Source organism: Nuphar pumila, chromosome 5, assembly GCF_984573655.1.
Source record: "Nuphar pumila chromosome 5, dmNupPumi1.hap1.1, whole genome shotgun sequence".
NCBI lineage: Eukaryota > Viridiplantae > Streptophyta > Magnoliopsida > Nymphaeales > Nymphaeaceae > Nuphar > Nuphar pumila.
In genome coordinates, this window is record NC_143253.1 from 103,954,243 (window position 1) to 103,977,765 (window position 23,523).

The 23,523-nt window shown below is 38.3% G+C and overlaps 1 long non-coding RNA gene across 1 annotated transcript; it reads left to right on the top strand.

Moving 5' to 3' along the window:
* Positions 1–17,838: 17,838 nt before the first annotated feature.
* Positions 17,839–18,990, top strand: LOC149837989 (uncharacterized). Its single transcript, XR_016432150.1, has 2 exons — positions 17,839–18,534; positions 18,789–18,990. It is a non-coding gene; the product is annotated as an uncharacterized LOC149837989 (long non-coding RNA).
* The last annotated feature ends 4,533 nt before the right edge of the window (positions 18,991–23,523 follow it).

Below are 23,523 nucleotides of genomic sequence, written 5' to 3' on the forward strand. Positions count from 1 at the left end.
AAAAGGATTGTAGACCATTGACCTTTTGTCATTCTCAACAGGCACCAAAGTTCCTAACCGTCTTGTTTGAATGGAACCCGTCAACCAATCAGTATAACAATACGGATCTTTGAAATTTCGATGCGAGTTATAGACAGGCCCATTTGGTTGCTTCCAAAGAAGACAAAAAAAGGAAACGCGAATGGATGGGACATACAATTAGGGTTTCAACTTTTTGATTAGTTTAGAATGGCACACCGTTGCAACACTTTGTGCACGTTTGCCAGCGCCCTTTTTGAGAAAATAAATTTCTTAGGTTTTTGAGAGAATAATTCTCAGCACAGCTATTCTCTCACATCCTTGCAAACAACTTTGTTTCTCACTTGGAAGACATTAGAGGCGCATCTCCTTGAGAAAGAGGGTGACAAGTCTGTCCCTGTAGCTTCCTTTTCCAGGTTTAATAATATAAAAAACTTGGGTGTTTTTTTTTACTTGGAGAAACCGCCCCAGATTCAGAGACCGAGCTGCGCTGGCTCAGCCTGTCATACTTACGGTCTCTGTTCATGTCGGAGTAAAACTACGAGGGCTTACCCCTCTACCCCAGGGAGTCACCAAGCTTCGGCTTACTCAGGGGGATGATGCCCATGGGATTTGAACCTAGACTGCCAGTTTGCCAAGCTGTCACGCAGGGTTAGCTTGGCTGTGTTTGAACTTGGCCCAAGAGCCAGAAGTCTTCTTTCTGAGTTTTTCCTGTCAATCTGACAAGCCTAAAAAAATGGAGTCACGTCTTCGTCAAACCGTCTAGGCCTAGCCCACTATGCAAAGTCCCTTGGGTTAACTTGGGTCTGTTTTTCATTATCACCGTCTTTATATATATATATATATATATATATATAATGTGTTGGGCATGTCCTTTTAAAATCATATTTTTTTTCACATCTAACATCATAGATATGTTCTATAGGTTTTGTTTAGTGGGAACAGGCTTTTGGATCACCGGAATCTCACCTGTTTATAAGGTTTTCTGGTGATCCAAAATCAATGGCTACGAAGGTACCAGTTTTTCTGAGCTCATAAAAACATGTTTTTTTCGTCGAAAAAACATAATCTAAGAGTTGATTTCTACTAAATTGAGCATGCTTAACATATCTAACAGTTCAGATCTATCATAAAACACTTCAAAACCATGGGGCAGAACGAGAAATGAGGCCTCATATGTTCAGTTCTCTCTCTCTCTCTATATATATATATATATATATAATTCTTTGATGTGAACGTGTTATTTGCCTTCGCTATGGTTGATTTATTAGGGTTCTACCTTTGACTTATAGTTTTCAATAAAGGTAATATCAAAGCCTAAGCCAAGTACTGAGATTTTTAAATTTATAAGCCCATGTTGTTACATGAAAATGATCTAAACATTTTGAGAAAAGGCAGAGTTTCCCTCCAAAAAGTCTTCAGCATGAAATCTTTGTAAGAAGGTAAGTTAATAGGGCCAAAAACTTGAGTCTTTTCCAAATGTTTTGAGGCAAAAGCCCAACACAATATTTAAAATGACCAAGTAGTTGAAAGGGCTTTAAACCAAAAAAGCAAAGAAGGAACACTTACCGGAACAATTGTGATTTGTAGTGTGCCTCCACTCACCATGTTTTGTCTTACAGCAGCAGCAGGCACCAAGAAAATTTGATACCCAAAACTAAGAGTTGATGATGCAGTTATTGCAGTTACCTCACGTATGGGACAAGGAAATCATGGAATGCACTTGCTATAAGCAACTCCAATGCCAAGCTAAAAGCCTTCATATTCATCCGATTAGGGCAATAATTAAGTACGCGCCTTCTTTTCTTCTTTTTCTTTATACTGGAGAAAAACCAGCGTTTGGACATCCCATAGGGCGAGAGGTGCCACATTAAAGCTCTGAAGGGATTTGCCAGGAGTCCGAGAAAATACAAAAACTGAATTTTAAGAAAAATGAAATTTATGCTTTGTTTGAGAAAAGGGTATTGGAGGAGTTGGGATGGTGTTGAAGACGGTTACATGAACGTTGGGAGAGTAAAGTAGAGGGGAGAATAAATGTTGGTTTGGAGTCGGTCAACTCCAAATACCACTCCTTGAATCACAAGGTCATTTTTGGATTTTATTCTCACATCTAACACCATAGATGTAATACAGAGCAGGACCTGTAAAGAGGCCAATGAGGTTTGGGCCTTAGGGCCCTGGGCCCAAAAAAATTTTAGAGACCCATTTTATTGTTATTTTGATTCTTTAAAAAAAAATCGGAGGCGCTGCTCCCGAACTCCTACTATTAAGAAGGAGCCCATTTTCCCCTCCGCCTCAGGCCCCATGAAACACAGGTACGGCTTTGCTTGTATACGAGTCCTTTTGGTGATCCAAAATCAATAGCTACTAAGGTAATAGTTTTTTCAAGTTCATAAAATCATATTTTTCATTAAAAAACATGATCTAAGAGTCGTTTCTCACTAAATCGAGCATGCTAAACACATCTAACAGTTCAGATCTGTCGTAAAACACTTCAAAACTATAGGACATAATGAAAAATAAAGCCTAATATGTTCAGTTCTCTTATATATATAGGTCAAGCAAAGCCACCGCCCAATTCATTTCAACACAGTTCGGGTCGAGCTTGGACCTAATTTATAAGCCCTCCGCTCATGATAGGCTGGGCCTACTCATTGCCCACTTCTACTTACAAGTTACAACTACACCCACCTACAGCCAAAACAGAGGCGTAGCTAGGGGGGGGGAGGACTGGGCTGTAGCCCAGTCCTGCCTCCCGAAACAGTTAATTTTTTTTTTTTTTTAAAAGCCCAGTCCTAGCCCAGCCCTAATTCCATATGAAATAGATCCATTTTTTAGCCCAGCCCTGACTGCAGCAAATAGTTTGATTTGTCCATATGAAATAGATTTTTATTAATAATTGTAGCCATTTTTTATTTTATCTCAATTTTTTTTTTTCGGGGGCGCTGCCCCGGAACCGCCGACTATCACACAATTTTTTTTTTCTACACCCCTGTTTGCCCCCCCCATGAATCCTAGCTACGGCCCTGGCCAAACATGTGAGAAATTAGGAGTTGAAAGCCTAAATCCATGAAAGAGTTACATATGATTCAAAACAATACCAGGAATTCACAACTCCTTTAAAATCCATTGTACAACTTTTGTATTTCCTCGGACTCCGAGCAAATCTCAACAACACTCGTTCCCAAACAGAGCGTTAGGCCCTGTTTGAGATCTCCTGACCGGAGGGCGTTAGATTGGATTAGTGGAATCTACACATTTTTCCTTCTGTTGGGACGAGAGAAAAGCATTGAATCGTGGAACTGCCATGGGAAAAACCAAATCCAGTTTTACGATTCGACTGCCACCATAGATAGGTGGTAGTCGACAACACCTACGCCAATGCCCACTCCGATGTTGCTTTCCTCGTTTTGATCTGACGCCATCTCCATCTCCCACAATAAAGCCCCACCAACCTTCTTAACGTCCAAGTCGAGAACAGAAACATCCTCAGCATAAGCGGGGAGAGGAAGTGGAAGGAGGAGCTGGAGGCCACAGTGCCGAACCCGTTGCGGAATTGTGATTCCTTACCTGCTCCATCGTCAACTCGGCGCAAATGGATAACCTGGGCGCTCTGGCCTCCCACCAAATGGAGCTGAGGATGGTCAAAACTCTAGAGTCAGATCTCGACTTCACCTTCCACTTGCAGATGGATGAGGCGATGGCGGCCTCCGTCAGTAACCTTCCCTCGACCTCCCGCGCTTTGAGCCCCCCTCCCCGATGAGAATTCCCATTTGTGGTTTTTCCCGTTTTTCTTTCCCTAAAGAAAATGGCAGATACCCAATACCTTGGATAACTACGATGTGTGAAGTGACTAGACGAGCTAAAATATGCAAAAAAAAAAATGGGCCACATAAAAGCAGGAAATCTCTTCCTTATGCAAAGATCATTACCACATAAAAAACAGAAAACCTCAAACTTTCTCTCTTTATTTTATAATTAATAAAATATAAGTTAGAAAAAGCAAGTGTAAATCAGGTCTTGTCTTGTGCTTAACAATAAAAGTTAGAGAATTGGATGTTAAATGGATCAGATGTGATCCCAACCTACACTCTATGGCCAAGACCTTGTCCATGCTTTTATCATACCTTAATATTATACTTACAACAAGTTAGTCATTACAACCCTCAAGTTGAGTGACGACTAACCTACATTTGGTAGAGCATAACTTTACCTACTCTACCATTTTGTGTCACCAAGTAATCCATCGTGTTTTTTAGTTTTTTTTTTATGTTTTTGTGAGATTCTTTTGTTGTTGTTTTTGTTTTATTTTTTTTTTTTGCGATTTTATTTTTGTTTTTTGTTTTATATTTTTTTGATATTTTATTTTTGAAAATCTAATTTTTTATGTTTTCTATTTCATATCTTTTATGTTTTTTTTAGATTCTATTTCTGAAAATCTTTTTTTTTTTGTTTTAGATTTTTTGATTTTTTGTTTTATGTTTTTTCTATATTTCATTTCTGAAAATATAGTTTTTCCTATTTTTTGTTTTATATTTTTCTCAATACTTCTCATATTTGTTTGTTAACTGATATCCGAAGAAGCAACTATGAAATCCACGGGATTTGTGGATTTCATACTTTCTTTTCCATCTACCATGGACGCTAAGATTTCAAACAGGCCCTTAAAGGAGTAGTGGATTTCTTTTAGTGTTTGGAAGCATAAGTAACATTTTCAAGTATTAAGGCTTTCAACTCCTCTTGATTCCTCACCATTTTTTGTTGTGGGTGAGTGTAGTTGTAAATAGAGGTGGGGAATGAGTCGGGCATCCGGGCTTGGGACTATAAATTAGGCCAAAGTTTGATCGAAACTGAGCCAAAATAGACTGGGTTGTGGGCTGAGGTTTTCCCAATGGGTCGGCTTGAATCAGGTTGTTGGCCCAACCCATCAATTTAATGTCGATCGGGGCTTTGACCGGGCCGATCGATTCAACACCCTAGTTGGCCCTGTCTATTAGCGGGCCAGGTTGGCCAGTTGCCTACTGCTAGTTGTTAGCCTCTTAACTGCATCATTATTGCACTTGATAACGAGGTAAAGTAGGTGAATATAAGATTTACTGAGGTAAATGGGGTAAAATTTTGAACCATCGAAAATTTAGTAACCCATCAAAATCCTTGTGATTCTGAGAAGTTGAAATTTAAAATTTTTGTATTTGGAGTTAGCTGAATCCCAACCCACATTTATGCTTCCTTCCACTTCTCTCCCCTCAAACACACTCCAAATCCGTTTAAACCCTTAAACTGTCTCTAACACCCTATCCACTAGGAAAGTTTCCCATTCTCTTTGACCTTATAACCAGCACCCTAGGTATCAATCTTCTGATGCCCCTTCAACTTGAATGCCTTAAGTTGGCTCACCCAGCTGGATCATAGCATTTTCCAAAATTTTGGATATTTACAAGATAGTCATTGCCAGAGATGGATACCAAAATCAGTGGCTCTCTTAAGATATAGCTGTCGCACGTTGGCTTGGCCTTTTTTCCACATGCGATTTGATGCATGTGAATCCCATTCACACCCCTCAACGTGTTAATAAGTATAAACCCCATTCCAATACGAACGTTTTACTCACATAGTTCATGTGATTGATTTTCACATGTTTTCATTCCCACCTTCAAATGTGATTATGAATCTGATTTACTGTGTGAAGGGGGGCAATCAAACGTGCACAAAACTCAATTCAAAGGCGTAACAAAACCAAACCATAGTCACAGATATTGCTGATAATGTTTTATATAACATGGTAAAAGTGTCAAAATATTTGTTCTTAAAAAAAAAAAGAGTACTTGGAACAATGTAAACTAAATTACTGAAACAAAATGAGGGTGCACATCATAAACGAAACTGTTGGAGAAAAAAAAGTTGAAACCTGTCACAGGGATACGTTACTTTTCTCTCGTGTCATATCCCTTTGTATACTGCTCTTAATAGGAAACCTCATAAAAATGGTGTCCCGTGTCCTTTGAGACATGTCCATGTGACATAGGTTGTAATTAATCTCCCTAAACTAAACTGCCAGAGCTGCAGAATCTAAATGGAATACACTGAAAAATAAAGTGTTGTGCATAAATTGTTAGAAAACTTGGACTACAAAGGCCAGAAAAGCCAGGACAATGAACCAATTTGTCACAGCTTGAAGTTGATCAACAATGTTCTTGCCTTTTTACTTGCTGCTAGGGATGCACACATAACCGAGCTGGCTCGGGCTCGTCAACTTCGTAAATGAGCCAAGCTTGAACTGGTGTATAAAGCTCGGCCGAGCTATCGAGCCAAGCTTGAATGACTTGTCGAATCATATCTTGATATGGCTCGATATGGCTTCGTTCATTGCAAACCCCATATATATATATATATATATATATATATATATATATATATAATATCTTTGCAAAAAAACTCATAACTGCATGCATTGTTATTATAATGGGTAGGGCATTAGTTTTTATTAAGAATGTGTTGGGTTTGAATCCCACCTTTTTTCGTTGAGAATTTTTAGTATGCATAGAATTTTTTCAATAATAATAATCAAAAGACATGTTTTGGCTTAATGGTAAGTCCCTTGGTTAATGTGAAGAGGTTTCTAAGCAAATTTTTTTTTAATAAATCTTGTTTAAGCTCGGCTCGGCTCGAGCTTGAAACCGAGTCGAGTTCGGACAATGCCTTACAAGCTCGGCTCCGAGCTCGAGCCAAACTTGAACAAAGTGATTATGAACCAAGCCAAGTTTAAACAGCCCAAGCTCGACTCAATTCAGCTCATGTGCATCCCTATTTGCTAGGGATCAGGAAATTGAATCACACCTTCATTCACGGTAAGAAAATATGATAGTAAGATGCAGCTAAGGCTGCATGGTAGACAATAGGAGAACAAATCTAAAAGTGAGCTCAGGTCAAGGGTCATAGATCTGCTGGACCAAGTGAGAAACAAGGCTAACCCACCTACAGTCTTAACTGGTGGATGGTCACTGGTTTGGATAAAAGAGTGGATCTCATAGAGGTGGAAACAACTGGATCAGGGGATGTGCTTGGATGGTGACTAATTAATTGGGAATAAAGGGGAGCGCCTGCCCGGTTGGAATCGTGAGGCACCGTCAGAATTCAGCAAAAAAGCTGTCGTCATGGATGGATTCTAAATGTTCAAAATAGTACAAACGTATGGATGTGATCCAAGAAAATTGATGCCGTTTTGTAATTACGTACAAACGAGTTTGGATCTTTTATGTACAAGTTGTTTTTGATCCAAATTGACCTCATGAATGGATTCTGCATGTTCAAAATAGTGGGAACCGAACTTTTTGAAAAACATGATTTTATGACCCGGGAACTGAAAGTATCGTCCATTGTAGGCTGTCAATTCACTACAACAAAGTAGTAGATTAGCGACGACCACATTCCGTCGCTAATCCGTCGCTAACATGGTTAGCGACAGATTAACGACAACGAGGCGACAGTATGCTTACGTTGCGAATATTTCGACGCTAACTGGCGACGGAATTATTCCGTCGCCAGGTCCGTCGCTAATTGCGACGGAATAACGAGCGCTATATTCCGTCGCCAATCCGCCGGTACTAAACGGCGACCACGGCTTGGCGACGGATTTACTTCCGTCGCTATGCCGTCGCTAGATTAATATAAATAGCGACGGATGGTTCCGTCGCTAATCCGTCGCAAACACGAAAAAAAATTTAAATTTTTTTTTTTGAAAATTAAATACCGAGCAGTTTCTATTTCCTGTATAATTTATATTTCTTGTAAATAAAAAACAAACCACACAAAAAATTTCATATAACAAGAATCTACAACAATTAATCGTTCCACCTTAAAATTAAGAAGTTTAATTATTTACAATTCAACAATTACAATTAGGAAACATAAAAAAAATAGAACTTCTTCAACACAGTCCTCTAATCATCGTCAAGATTTTGTGCGTCTTCTTGTTCATTGTCTTTATCTGTCCCTTCAGCTCCACTACGCTGATTATCGCTAGCAGCCTACACAAGAAAAGAACAGTCAGTATTGATAAACAAAATATAATGAAATAAATTACACACTATATATGATTCTATCATGTGCTCATGTGTGATCTAAGGCAATAAAAAAACTCTATATGTGATTCTATCATGCTCATATGTGCTCTAAGGCAGACAAAAAGTTATATATATATATATATATATATATATATATATATATATATATATATATATGATTCTATCATGCTCATATGTGTGCTAAGGCAGTCAAAAAATTGAATATGTGATTATAGCATGTTCATATGTGTTCTAAGGCATCTAGAAAAACTCTATATGTGATTCTACCATGCTCAAATGTGCTTTAAGGCAGGCAAAAAACTATATATGTGATTCAATCATGCTCGTATGTGTGCTAAGGCAGTAAAAAAATTGAATATGTGAATATAGCATGCTCATATGTGCTCTAAGGCAGGCAAAGCAAAAAATTTTATATGTGATTCTATCATAAATGATATATAACATGTTCATATGTGTTCTAAGGCAGTAAAAAAACTCTATATGTTATTATAGCATGCTCATATATGTGCTAAGGCAGTCAAAAAACTGAATATGTGATTATAATATGCTCATATGTGTTCTTAGGCAGTCAAAAAACTGAATATGTGATTATAGCATGCTCATATGTGTTTTAATGCAGTAAAAAAAACTTTATATGTGATTCTATCATGCTCATATGTGTTCTTAGGCAGGCAAAAAAACTTTATATGTGATTATAGCATGCTCATATGTGCTCTAATGCATTAAAAAAACTCTATATGTTATTATAGCATGCTCATATGTGCTCTAAGGCAGTCAAAAAACTGAATATGTGATTATAACATGCTCATATGTGTTTTTAGGCAGGCAAAAAGTTATATATGTGATTCGATTATGCTCATATGTGTTCTAAGGCAGACAAAAAACTGAATATGTGATTATACCTGAGAGGGACCTGGAATCGAAGATCCCCTATCCTGAACAGCAGCCTTGATCTCATTTCGGAGAAAGGGGGCGACAATGTATTGGAAGTAGTTATTCAGTGATTCATTAATGATCTGGCGTACATCATCACTGGAAAGAATAGTCGGCTGCTTGGAGCTTATGTTGGCGCAAGAAGTCAGTGAGCCGTAACTGGAAGAACCAATAACTGGTGAAGTGTTCATATTACTCCCAAACCTGAACACGCGACCTTTTTTGGGTTTACCTGCTGTAGTCACCCATGCTATAGGATCAAATGATGGATGTTGAGTAGCGTCATCGCCATATCGCTCCACCATCTGTTGCTCATATGCCTCCTACAAAATAATGTTTAAAGTATTCATTAATAATTAATGATAACATTATGATAACTTGCATATATATTGCAATGATTATTAATAGAATTAATACATACCGTTGTCGTTCTCGCCTTCTCTGATACGAAGACTCCCGTGGTCTTCCGTTTATGTGTTTCTACAAACACATCTTTATATGGTACACTGCCTCCTTTTTCTGATTCCTGCGAAGTTAAATGACCAAAGATTTAGTACACAAGTTTGCAACAATACTTATAAAATTAATATTATATATTGATGAGTTACCATTTTCTTTAAGTGGCTCCCAAATGTCTTAGATCCACCTGTGTGTAGATGGGCTTCGGGCATCTTCGATCGATTTTGTGCAGCCTTCGCAGAGCGATTTCTAAATGCATCTCCCGCCCACTTATCGCACATTTCATCCCAGTAATCTCTCCTGATAGTAATAGGACCATGGCCCTTCCACAGTAATGGATCATCTACTACGCCAGATGCTTTTTTTGCTGCAGTCTTCATAGTGTGCAGCATGTCTGCAAATCGATTGGCAGCCACCTTCTGCCACACCTTCCTTGCATCATTTTCTTCCACCGTAGTTGCGAAGCGATTCGAAGCCTACAAATATTTTCAGTCATTCTGTAGACATTGCTTAAATAAATTAACTATGAAACACATTAACTATGAGGAACAACTGTATACCATGAATGAGGACCACAATCTGTCTAACACCTCCTTTGGGTACTCTTTCCATTGAGCAACTGGTCCTGGTAGATGTTGAAGAAGTGAATTCTTAATCTCTCGTACTACTTCTTGTGGCTCAAACCTTGTGCTGCACATGAATTGTTACACAGTAAATATCAATATAAAATATTTAAAAGATATGCAATAATTGAGAACAAAATACTTACGGTCGATTATCGATATACACTATTCGAATGAGTCTTCTTGTGCCAGCCAGAGAAGACCCTGTTTCCTGTGTTGGCTCTTGACTTGTGTGATCAACTGGTGTAGGTGGGTCGTGTACAGGCGCAACATCATCTGTAAAAAATACATTAGAAATTCTCAGAATGCGCATTTGAACTAATCAAGCATCCAATTAGTTATATGATATACCTATCACAGGAGCCCGTGAAGATGAAGGCTGAGCCTGGCTACTACTGGATGAGCGACCACTATAACCTCCACGAACCATATTCTAACAAATAACATATGTCATACAATACATTCAAATAATTCACATCAAGTATTACAATGCATTCAAGTCATTCACATCAAGCATTGCAATGCATTCAAATAATTCAAATCATTCACATCAAGTATTGCACTAATTCAAATCATTCGTTGCATAAATTATAATACATTCAGATAATTGAAATCATTCACATCAAGTATTACAATGCATTCGAATCATTCGTATCAAGTATTACAATACATTCAAATAAAATTTTTAATCATTCACACCAAGTATTGCAATACAACTCACATCAAGTATTACAATGCATTTAAGTAGAGGTTTGTAGTATAAGATTTTGCTCACTAGTTTGAGAATTCTTTCTCGTCACTAGTTTGACTTTCTTCTTCTTCTTCTTCTTCTTCATTGTTTGCCCATCCACTTGGTACATCATTTGGATCACATTCCTCTATGAATGTTTCATCGGCCAATGGAGATATGACATGCATATCATGCGCAACATCGTGACCATAAGCGAAGTCATAGACATCATCTGATTGATAGTAATCACTGTCTTCAGCTAACTCATTTTCCTGTAACTGATCATACTCGGGGTATAGTTTGGATTTCACCTTGCAAACTGCTCACCATTCATTTATATCTGACTTTTTTATACTCAGATATGAAGTATAATAAACTTGTTGAGCTTGCGAGGCTAATATGAATTGTTCATATGTTCCAAACCTGGATTTATGATTCACTTCCACAATGCCTGAAGCTTTGTCGAGTCTTGTTGTAGTTGGATCAAACCAATGACACTTGAATATCGTAACCCTGTTATTCATGCCTAAGTAAGTCAACTCCATTATTTCCTCTATAACACCGTAGTAATCATGTTCATTTTCACCGTAGCTGCTACCCTTGACACTCATACCACTATTTATCATTGATTTGTTTATACCGTAGTCTTTTGTATGGAATCGATAACCATTTACGATATACCCGTTGTAGCATTGCACAACTTTGGTCGGACCATTTTCTAAATCACATATTTCTTGATCTTTAACATCACCATGGCGAACCTACGCACAGACATAAACAATGATTGTGATCACGATCAATTAAGTAACTTAGTGTTGTTTATAAGTACAAAATTTATGTTAGCTTCTTTACCAACTGTTTCAACCACTCCACAAACTTAGTTTCACGTTCTTTTTGTACTTCTGCATCAGTGAGATATGAAACTTCGCTTTGCAACTCCAGATCAAATCGTCTGCAAACCACAAATACTTATATTACCGAGCCATGTATCCACATATAGAACATAAAAGGATTTATAATTGAGTTGCATATACATATACTTACTCGATGTATGGGTCGATCGCTGAGCAATTAAAAAGAATATAGATGTATGCTACATCTTGCTCTCGATCTGTCAATAGCCTTGATCGGCAACTACCAAATGCATGCCCAAGTGGTTGAAATATCGACAACTTGTCAGCTACAGTTACTTGTTCTCCATCATCGTTACGGGGCGGGCATGTGTAACGTGTTGGAATATGAGGTTCGAAGTACATAGATGAGAAATTTGAACTCTCTTCTAAAGTGTATGCCTCACAAATAGAGCCTTCTACTCTGGCTTTATTACGAACCTTTTTTTTAGGTCGAACATGCATCTGACAATAATATACATTTCAAATTTTAAATATCTGTCATTAAAGAGACAAATATAAAAAAACATATACCTTTCAAATGGGTACATTCATCGATATTGCACAGGGCCACCAACCCTTAGTTCATATGGCAGATGTATGATCAAATGTTCCATAACATCGAAAAATGCTGGCGGAAATATCTTTTCTAGCAGACAAACAGTGGTGATGACAGAGTCCTCGAGATTCTTTACATCTGATACAACGACCTCCGATGCGCACAATGTTCTGAAAAATCCGCTCAACTCAGACAATACCCCCCATATAGGTTTGTCTAACATATCATGGAATGCTAGGGGTATCAATCGTTGCATAAAGATATGACAATCATGGCTCTTCAACCCATATAACTGTCCATCGTCAATCTTCACAGCCCGAACAATGTTAGAGACATATCCATTTGGAAATCTCAGTTGTCTCAACCATTGACATACATGTTTTATTTGATCAGGTCTGAGCACGTACTTCGCCTTTGGTTTCAGTACTTTGCCATTATACTCTTTGAGTTCCAATTCTAGTCTTTTATATATTAATTTTAAATCCATACGGGCCTTCGGATTATCCTTCGTTTTTCCTTTAATATTCATTACTGTATTGAACACATTATCAAACACATTTTTCTCTATATGCATCATATCCAAATTATGTCGTATCAATAGGGTCGGCCAATACGGTAGTTCCCCAAAAATAGATTTTTTCGTCCAATTGTGATCCTTCCCAAATCCACGGAAGGGTGTAGGACTGCGGGCATCTGTTAATACATCTGGAAAGTATCACAATCTTCTTAGAATCTCTATGCCGGACAATCTTAAGGATGAACCTTCCGTTTCAGTTGTGCCTGCTTTAAATGCATTCTTTTGACGTCAGAACGGATGATCGCTGGGTAGAAATCGACGATGGCACTCAAACCAGCAATGCTTCCTTCCATGCCTCAATCTAAAAGCTTTGGAATCCTCCATGCAGTACGGACAAGCCAACCTCCCATGTGTGCTCCAACCAGATAACATACCATATGAAGGGAAGTCACTGATTGTCCATAGAATAGCGGCCTTCATGTTGAAATTTTGTTTTTTGTGGGCATCATACGTGGTAACACCGTCATCCCATAGTACTTTTAATTCATCAATCAATGGCCTTAGATATACATCAAGATTTTGGCCAGGTAAGGTCGGACCAGGGATCAACAGAGACAAGAAAAGATTTGGATGTTTCATACACAAGCTTGGTGGAAGGTTGTATGGAGTTACAAATACTGGCCAGCATGAGTATGGAGTTGATCTACCCCCAAATGGATTAAATCCATCTGTATATAGACCGAGTCTAACATTTCACACTTCCATTGCGAAGTTCTATAAGTACGATCAAAGTGCTTCCAAGCTTCAGCGTCAACAGGATGTGTGATCTTGTTTTCATCGTGTCGAACTTTATTTGCATGTCATCTCATGTGTTTAGCTGTCCTTGAAGACATATACAATCGCTGCAATCTAGGAGTGATAGGAAAGTAGCTGAGCGACTTGTATGAAACTTCCTTTGATCTCGTGCTACCATTGCCTCTTGTCTTTGGCTTGAACCGAGGATGCCCACATGACGGGCATGATATGTCGTTTTCCTGCTCCTTGAAATACAACATGCAGTGATTTGGACAAACATCAATCTTTTTGTAACCCATACCTAGAGTGTTGATCATAACTTTCGCACGATAGAAATTTTGTGGCAATTTCTCATCTTTAGGCAACATACTCTTCACAATCATGCACAAACGGTCAAAACATGATTGACTCAAATTATACTCGGACTTCAAATTCATTAGTTGAAGAACTGCAGATAAGATAATGTGACTCTCACAACCGTTCCAAAGTGGCTCATCAGCATCTCTAAGTAAATAATAAAATCTACTAGCTGCATCGTTTGGTGATTCTTCATCTATGGCAGTTCTTACATCACTAGAACTCATAGCAGAACCCAATTCTGTTCCTGCGGCATCAAATATCAAATTCGTATATGGATTATCGTGCACCACATTCACCCGTGCATCAAAATCGTTTTTAAATTCTTCTCCATGAAACGTCCAGTTCTGATAATCACTCACAAAACCCTTCCTGTATAAGTGATGTCTAACGCCATGAGGTTCTACAAATCGATTATTCTTACAAATCTTGTAGGGACACCTAATCCGACCTGTGGGATCTACTGTACTGACACTTGCCGTTGCAAATTCAATAAAACTATCAACACCATCCATATATTCATGCGATAACTCATTGTCCACTATCCTACGGTACATCCATTCACGGTTTGCAGTCATTTTGTCGTATGATGTTGCGAATAGTATCCTAACCAGTTAAAAGAGAACCATCAGAATGCTATGATGAAGAAAATATTAAATTTATCATGCAATATATGATGTCATACAATTACAAGAATTATGATGCATGCATTGATAACTTAATATTTTCATGTGCAAACTATTCATGACACGATACATTCATTTGAAGCATGCTTTTAGTATACAATTTCACATGGTAGACATAATCAAATTGAAAGTAACTACATGTAAGCATGGATACAATTACATCAAACATTGCAATACATCGAAATAATTCATATCAAACAAATCTCAAACATGTACCTGCAGCAAACACACTTCAATATCCCACTAACTACTACCATGCCTAGCATGGACTCCGTACTCCAAAAATAAGAACACTTCCATATTCATACATTAAAATCATGCTCTGCATGATCTCCGAACTCCAACAAAGCAGTCCTAGATATCAACAACTAAGTGAGTGTGTGAACAATAAAGTGTTACATTCAATAAATTAAATAACATGTGATGCGCTTGCATCACTTACTCACCACGGGTATTTACCCGATTTGCATTGTTTTTGTCACTTACTTACCACGGGTGGCGGGGCACAAGCGAGTTCCGTTGAGAAATCTGCACAAAAAAAATGATGTTTTAAAATGAAGTCACCATGAAAAAAAACTCACTCTAAACAAATGATTTATAAAGGTAACTATTTAGTTACAGGAGGTGAATCAAATACCATGAAAAAAAATGGTATCTCACTCTAAACAAATGATTTATAAAGGTAACTATTTAGTTACAGGAGGTTCATAGATTTTGAAAACATTCATAAACATGATTTGCGAATGTCGTATTATATTTGCGAACGTACGTTGAAAAAACTAGTTAAAAGAGATTCACATATTTTAGGTGAAATTTGCAAAAATGATTTGCGACAATCATATCATATTTGCATACATACGATGAGAAATATAGTTAAAAGAGGTTTGCAGATTTTTGATGACATTCACAAACATGATTTGCGACAATTGTACCATATTTACAGTCGTACCTCAAGAGTGTTTATTTAAAAAAGGTTCACATTTTGAACGACATTCACAAAAATGATTTGCGACGATCATAGCATATTGGTGGACATACGTTTTGGAGTATATGTTAACACATTTTGGGATGATGCAAAAAACTATTTGGGAAGGTCATACCATATTTTCGAGCATACGTCAAGAGTGCTTAATTAAAGAAGGTTTACATATTTTGTGTAATGTTCACAAAAACAATTTACGATAATCATACTATATTTAATTGCAGAACAAAAATATCTTTAAAAAGTCGAGAATAAGAGGATTTTGGCAAATTGTTAAAACATTTCAGAGAGAATGCACCATTTTGAAACACTTTATTGACCCCCGGACAAGGCAGGGGGTTGACCCCCGGCCGGACACGGCAGGGGGTCGACCCCCGGCCGGACACGGCAGGGGGTTGACCCCCTGCCGGACATCAAAAGGGGTTGACCCCCTGCCGGACAAGGCAGGGGGTTGACCCCTGCCGGACACGGCGGGGGGTCGACCCCCGACCGGACATGGCGGGGGGTCGACCCCCCCCCCCCCCCGGCCGGACACGGCAGGGGGTCGACCCCCAACCAGGGTTGACCCCCGGCCAGACACGGCAGGGGGTCGACCCCCTACCGGGGTCGACCGCCTGGCGGAGTCGACCCCCTGCTGGAAAACGCAGGGGGTCGGCCCCCAATCCATTTAACGGTGAAATACCTGCAGTTGCTCCGGGCAGCGGTGGCGGCAGCGGAAGGTTGACGGAGATCGAATTCCGGCGAACGGTGGGGGCCGGCAGAGAGGTCGACGGGATGTATAGGGCGGTCGAAGGAAGAGGGCGGCAGGAGGGAGAGGGCGGCGGGCGGGAGCAGCGAAAGGAGAAAGGAGAAAGGAAAAAGAGGGTTGGGATTAGGGGTAATGCGACATTTAGCGACGGATTAATTCCGTCGCTAAGCCATCGTAATTCAAAAAACGAAATGGCGACAGAAAATATTCCGTCGCCTAGGCCGTCGCTATGTTGCGACGGAATTTTAGCCGTCGCAATTCCGTCTCTAACTGCCGTATTTATTGCGACAAAATATTCTCTCGCACAATCCGTCGCTACTTAGCGACGGATTTTGCGAGGGAATATAATCTGTCCCTAGTTTCGTAAAATTCTACAAATATAGCGACGGATTCATTTCTCTCGTTAATCCGTCGCTAAGTAGCGACGATATAACTCCGTCGCTAAATTCCGTCGCTAATCAACTGTTTTTTTGTAGTGATTATTGAAGTCTTATAAAATTCTACCTAGGTGTCGTAATTGGACGATTCAAAAGCTGTTCCCCACCAAGTGAAACATGTAGATCACATCTGTAAGGTTGATTTTATGAAAAACAACAAAAAAAAAACAAAAATTTTGTAGGTCATGGCGAGTACATGACCAAATGTGACCCCTAGCGTGGATGTTGTGGATTCCACAACATCTAACGCTGTTTGGAAGCATGGAAAACTGGTTGTGGAGGGTGATGAGATAGCAAATACCTCCAAATCCATGAAAGGACTGCCTTCATTAGGAGGTGGTAATTATCAATTACTACACCAACGGGGCCCTCTCTCTGTCTCTCTGGCCTGGCCCAGAACGGAGGTCATGTTGGTGACCGCCCTAGAGCCCTCTCTATCTCTGTTTTTTTTGGCCGGGAAAGAGCATGATTCTAGCCTTTTTCAGGCCAATATCTGTCAACGTGTTTGGCCAAAAAACAAATAAGGGCCTCCTTGTACTCTCTCTCAATTTTAGCTGGACTCAATTACTCTCACTTGGCAAGAAAAGACACAATACTTGAACCAGAGAGCGCAAAGAAAGGTCCAAAATCCAAATACACCAATACCCTTTGGGAGCCAAAGGCATTTGCAAAATCTGAGTTTCAAATTGATAACCCAAACAGCTGATGGTGGATATGTAAAATCCATAGCCGGAAATTTTGTGGTGCTCCCAAACGGGCTACCTTGGAAATTTCAAATCCACACTACTTGTGGATTTCCTAGTTGCCTAACGAGCTGTCTCCGACTGCTGGCTCCCAAACAGATCCTTATTCTCACCTCTCTCTCTCTCTACGTAAAAACTATAAACGCGTCTCTGTGGTCTCTCTCTCTCTCTCTCTCTAAATAAAGTGATATGTCATTCTTCGCTCTCGGCAAAATCTCTCAAAAAGTCGAAACGCTTCCGTATGTTGTATTTCTACTTTTTCTCTCTAGATGGTGTAAAATCCCCCTTTGTCGCCCCCTCTTTTCTCTCACTAAAGTCTTTGAATCCCCTGCACGTCTTAAAATCTTTGTGCTCTCTCTCGATCTTTCTCGAAATCCTGAACCCTTGATTCCCCGCCTCACCCTTTCCCTTTGTCCCGTCCCCTACCATCGGTCCCGTCCCCTACCATCGATCATCTCTAAAAGATCTCTCAAGCACAAACTCCTTTCTTCTAATGGCGCTAGGCGCTTTGATGGCCACATGCCTACAGCAACAGCCCTTCCTCCAAAACCCCTCACCACCAATCTTGTCCTCCCTCGCCCTCCCTCCTCCTCCCTTCAGGCCTCCATCGGACCCCGACGTCGCCGCTGCTCAACAACTCGTCCATCTTAGCGGCGACGCCGACCCCACCACCACCAGCGAGATCTCAAAGGGCGATGCCGCTGCTGTTGCTCCTGCGCTCGCTCGCCGGAAACGCCGGTTCGCGTCGATTGCCTCCATCTATTCTCGGACCAAGCCGTTGAAGGCCCAGAGAGTCAACTTCTAAATTTCTGATCCCCTTCCTCCTCCCTAATTTATGCCTTCTTCCTACTTCGTGAACACGACCAAGAAGGGAGCGGTTGTGTCCCCCTGGATTCCGGCCATAGAGCTCGTCGTGTCGTTGCGTTCTTCCTTCTGTACAGAGCCGACATGTGATGCGCATCATGGAAAGATGGTATTTACCAGTCTCTCTCTTGTTTGTATAGCCGAGAAATAATACACGTTCATGTAATGGAAAAATATTGCTCTCTCTCTCTCTCTCTCTCTCTCTCTCTCTCTCTCTCTCTCTCTTGATATTGTTGTCTTGATTTCTGATGCCAACAATAGAGCCACTCTGTGTTTGGTTCTGTGCTTTTGGGAAAATTGGTTTCTTTGGGTATACCCACCAAAACCTCTGAACCAGAAACCTTTCTTCTTTTTATATTTCAGGCCGTGTTTGGATAGGATGGGACTTGTTTTCTTCGGTAGAGTGGAGGTAAAGTTGGTAGAACTAGGAATTACATTGGCCACCTATTAAGACGAGGTTGTATTATTTCCAATTTCCCACCACCTTGGAAGCAAACGCGTCCACGGTCTGGTTGGCTAATGGGTTCTGTATAACTTGCTTCTGTAATTCAACCATATTTTTGCATTTTATCCAACTACTTAATTCTTTCTGTTCTGAGCATATTGGGTTGCCTAGGAGGATCTGGTTGAATTTTCATTTAGGCTCGTTCTATTATCGAATTGGTCACCAAGAATATTAGATCATCATAGATTTTTACTTGGAATTTAGAAACAGTGGAAAGAATAATGTGCTCATCTACTCACCAAGAGTATTGGGTTCACCGACATTACATAGTGATAAATTTCTACTTAAAAAATGTGACAATAACAATAAGCTCATCAATAAACTGTAAACTTGCTGCGCACGCCTATGCACACACGCATTCACGCACACACGACTTGCATTTTGAGTACATCTGACTGCACAGATGCATTTCCCATGGTTCCTTTGCTTTAGAACGTTTTTTTAATGGATAAATTTAGATATCAAAATAAATTTCAACAATGATCCAATTGCACGAGGTTGTAAATATCAAAAGAAGGCATCTTACCTATAAATTGTTAGATGTTTGTACTACTAAATAAGCTGTGTTTGGTTATCCGGTCTATATGCTAAGATCTCTGATGAAAATGCATCAGTAGGTGAGATTGCACTAATTAGTATTGTATGCATGAGAGAGAGAGAGAGAGAGAGAGAGAGAGAGAGCATATTGTGCTAAAAATTCAGAACTTGACTCCATATGGCAAATCATAGTAATGAGAGCAGTCACTCAGAATTCGTTAAAAGAATAAATGCCTGATTAGAAAGTTTTTATATGCAAAAAATCGATAACATGAAAAAACGAGCCTGGTTGAATTTGTTTTTTTGGATAATCTAAGGAAAATAAAAACATCACTGACCACACATTGGCTGGTTGCCTGTTGGTAACACCCATGAGGTCCTCCCTGCCCACTGGTTTGTACCCTCAGCTTCCACCTTTCAGCAAGGGACACCACCCACGGGTTTCGAACTTGTGTTGGTGATATTTACAAGTTACCCTTACCAGATGAGCAGAGCTCCAGTGAGCATGGGTACTCTTTGCTAATGCCCAAAAAGGAGCGTGTATATATATATATATATATATATATATATATATATATATATATAGAGAGAGAGAGAGAGAGAGAGAGAGAGAGAGTAATGGGCCAGTGCTAACCCAATTTGGTGCTAAATAAGTTTTTCAGGCTTTATTTTATTTTATTTTTAAATTCTGACTGGATATATATGATATATATACTTGATTGTATAAAGATCAACTCTTGGAAAAGTTTGATTCCAACACATGGGTAGGTTAATTTTATGAAGTTCAAAAAATCAACTGTCCAAAATATTTGTAAATTTGTTAGGCTTCAAATATCATTTTTTAAATTGAAAACACATGATCAAAGTGTGGATTCTTAGCAAATCGACCATGCCCAACATATTTATGGGGCCGAAACTACATACAAAGCACTGGAGAAGCCCAAATAAACCCATTTAGCATGCAGTTTAGCACCAAATTGGTTTAGCATGCACCCATTTTCCAATATATATATATATATATATATATATATATATATATATATATATATATATATATATATATATAGGGTAACTAAAATATATTTACCAACCAAATATGTTTATTAGTATGAACCAACTTTTTTATTAGTTTTTTTCTTTTTTCAAAATTTTTACCATACTGCTTGCTTTTATAGAAATAGACTCTTGGATCATCTAATGTATTAGAAGGATCTTTTAAGAGTCACTACAAGAAAAATGCGTATTAGCGACAGACGCTATCCATCGCTAATCCGTTGCTAAATACGTTAGCGACGGATTTACGATAGATATCGTCCATCGTATAACCCTAGTCGCTAAACAGTGGTAGAATTTATCTGTCGCCAATCCGTCGCTAAGTAACGACGGCTTAGCGACGGATCATGTCCGACGCTAATTAGAGACTGATTTGGTTATGTGACGGAATTTAATCCGTCGCTACTATTTAACGAGGGATATATATTCGTCGCCACTTTGGCGACGACCATTAGCGACAACTTAAATTCCGTCGCAAATCGATGACTGCTTCAAATTGGCGACAGATTAGCGACAACTGTTATCAGTTGCTAATTTTTAATAAAAAAATTATTTTTTTAAAAATATTTTGAAACTTGAGAAAAATTTCTCGCTATACAATTCATATAACCTGCTTATAAAAAAAGTACACATAAAAAATACATATGCAGGTGAAACAAATTTAACATAAGTTCTAAGTTAAGCAAACTTTAACAACCAAATATAGTTCTTGCCAAGTTATAATTAGTTACAAGTACGTCAAACAAATTAAACAAACGACTCTAATCCTCGCCAAGATTTTGGGCATCATCCGCTTCATTTTCTCGATCTGCCCCTCTCTCCATGCCTCCATTAGCTCCTCTGCGCTGATCATCTACAGCATCCTACAAGAGAACCAAAATGTTAGTATTTATAAACAAAATATAATGAAATAAATTATATACAATGCACCTAATCTAATACAAAATGGTTGAATGACACATAGACTAACAATAAACTAAAAGACATTAACAGAATTCAAATATGTGTTCTAAACTGGAAAAAAAATTATAGTGATTCAATTATGCAGATATGTGTTCTAAGACTGGAAAAAAATTTATAGTGATTCAATTATGCAGATATGTGTTCTAAGGTTGTCAAAGAATGTCACAGTGATTCACGCATGCATATATGGTTTATAAGGCTGTCAAATAAATGTGTTATGTATCACAATCATGCATATATGTGTTACAAGACAGTAAAAAAACTTCCATAGTGATGAAATCATGCTTATATGTATTTTAATGTTGTCAAAAAACTTTCATAGTGATTCAATCATGCTCATATGTGTTCTAAAGCAGTAAAAAAACTTGAATATTGATTCAATCATGGATAAATGTGTTCTAAGGAAAATTTTATAGTAATTCAATCATGCATATGTGTGTTCTAAGATAGTAAAACAATTTCATAGTGATGAAAGCATGCTTGTATGTGTTCTAAGGTTGCCAAAAAACTTTCATAGTGATTCAATCATGCATATATGTATTCTAAGGTTGTCGAAAAACTTGCATATTGATTTAATCATGCATATATGTGTTCTAAGGTTGTAAAACAACTTTCATATTGATTCAATCATGCATATATGTGTTATAAGGCAGTCAAAAAACTTTCATATATGCTAATATCATGCTCATATGTGTTATAAGGCAATAAAAAAACTTTCATAGTGATTCAATCATGTTCATATGTGTTCTAAGGCAGTCAAAAAACTTTATATGTGATTCAATCATGTATATCGTGTTCTAAGGCAGTAAAAAAATGTTATAGTGATTCAATCATGCTCATATGTGTTCTAAGGCAGTAAAAAACCTTTATATGTGATTCAATCATGCGTATCATGTTCTAAGACAATCAGAAAATTTTATAGTGATTCAATCATGCATATATGTGTTATAAGGCATTAAAAAACTTTCATTTATGCTAATATCAGGCTCATATGTGTTCTAAGGTTGTCATAGTGATGAAAGCATGCTTATATGTGTTCTAAGATTGTTAAAAAACTTTTATAGTGTTTAAATCATGCATATATGTGTTATAAGACACTAAGAAAATTTTATAGTAATGAAATCATGTATATATGTGTTGTAAAGTTGTAAAAAAACTTTCATAGTGATTCAATCATGCATATATGTGTTATACTGGTGTCATAAAAATTGTATAGTGAATCAATCATGCATATATGTGTTATACAATGTAAAAAACATCATAGTGAGGCAATCATGCATATATGTATTCAATCATGCATATACTAGCTTGAAATCTAACGACATGAAACAAATGACATGAATCTTTATACCTGCCGGGCACTGGAGCTCATGTTGAATGTAGACAAAGTTTTCCTGTCTTGAAAAAAGTTGCACAACTCATTACGAACAATGTTGAGAATGACTTCATTTAAAAAGTACTGCATTTTGTCCTCAAGACGCTGACAGACACCATCCCAAGACATAGCAGGGTCAATCAGACGTTGGGAGTTGATGCTGGCGGGAAAACTCTGAGAGTCGTGGCTGTAGGAGGCAACGACTGGTGTGGTGTTCATGTTACTTCCAAACTCGAACACACGACCATTTTTGAGTTCACCAGTTGCAGTCACCCATGCTGCAGGATCAAAAGGCAGATGCTGAGTGGAGTTATCGCCATATCATTATACCATTTGCTACTCGTATGACTCCTATAAAGTAATGATTAGAATATGAATTAATAATTATAATATTTATGATAGCGTAATTTATAGTAACTTGTATATTATAATGTTTATTAATACAATAAATACATACCGATGTCACTCTCGCCTTCTCTGATACAAAATCCCCCATGCTCTTACGTTTATGTGTTTCAACAAACATATCCTTGTAAGGCACACTCTCTCCTTTTTTTGCTTTCTGCAATGTTAAATGATAAAAAAATCGATTAATAAGTATGCATAAATACTTACAAATTTGACAATATATATATATATATTGATGAACTATCATTTTCTTTTGG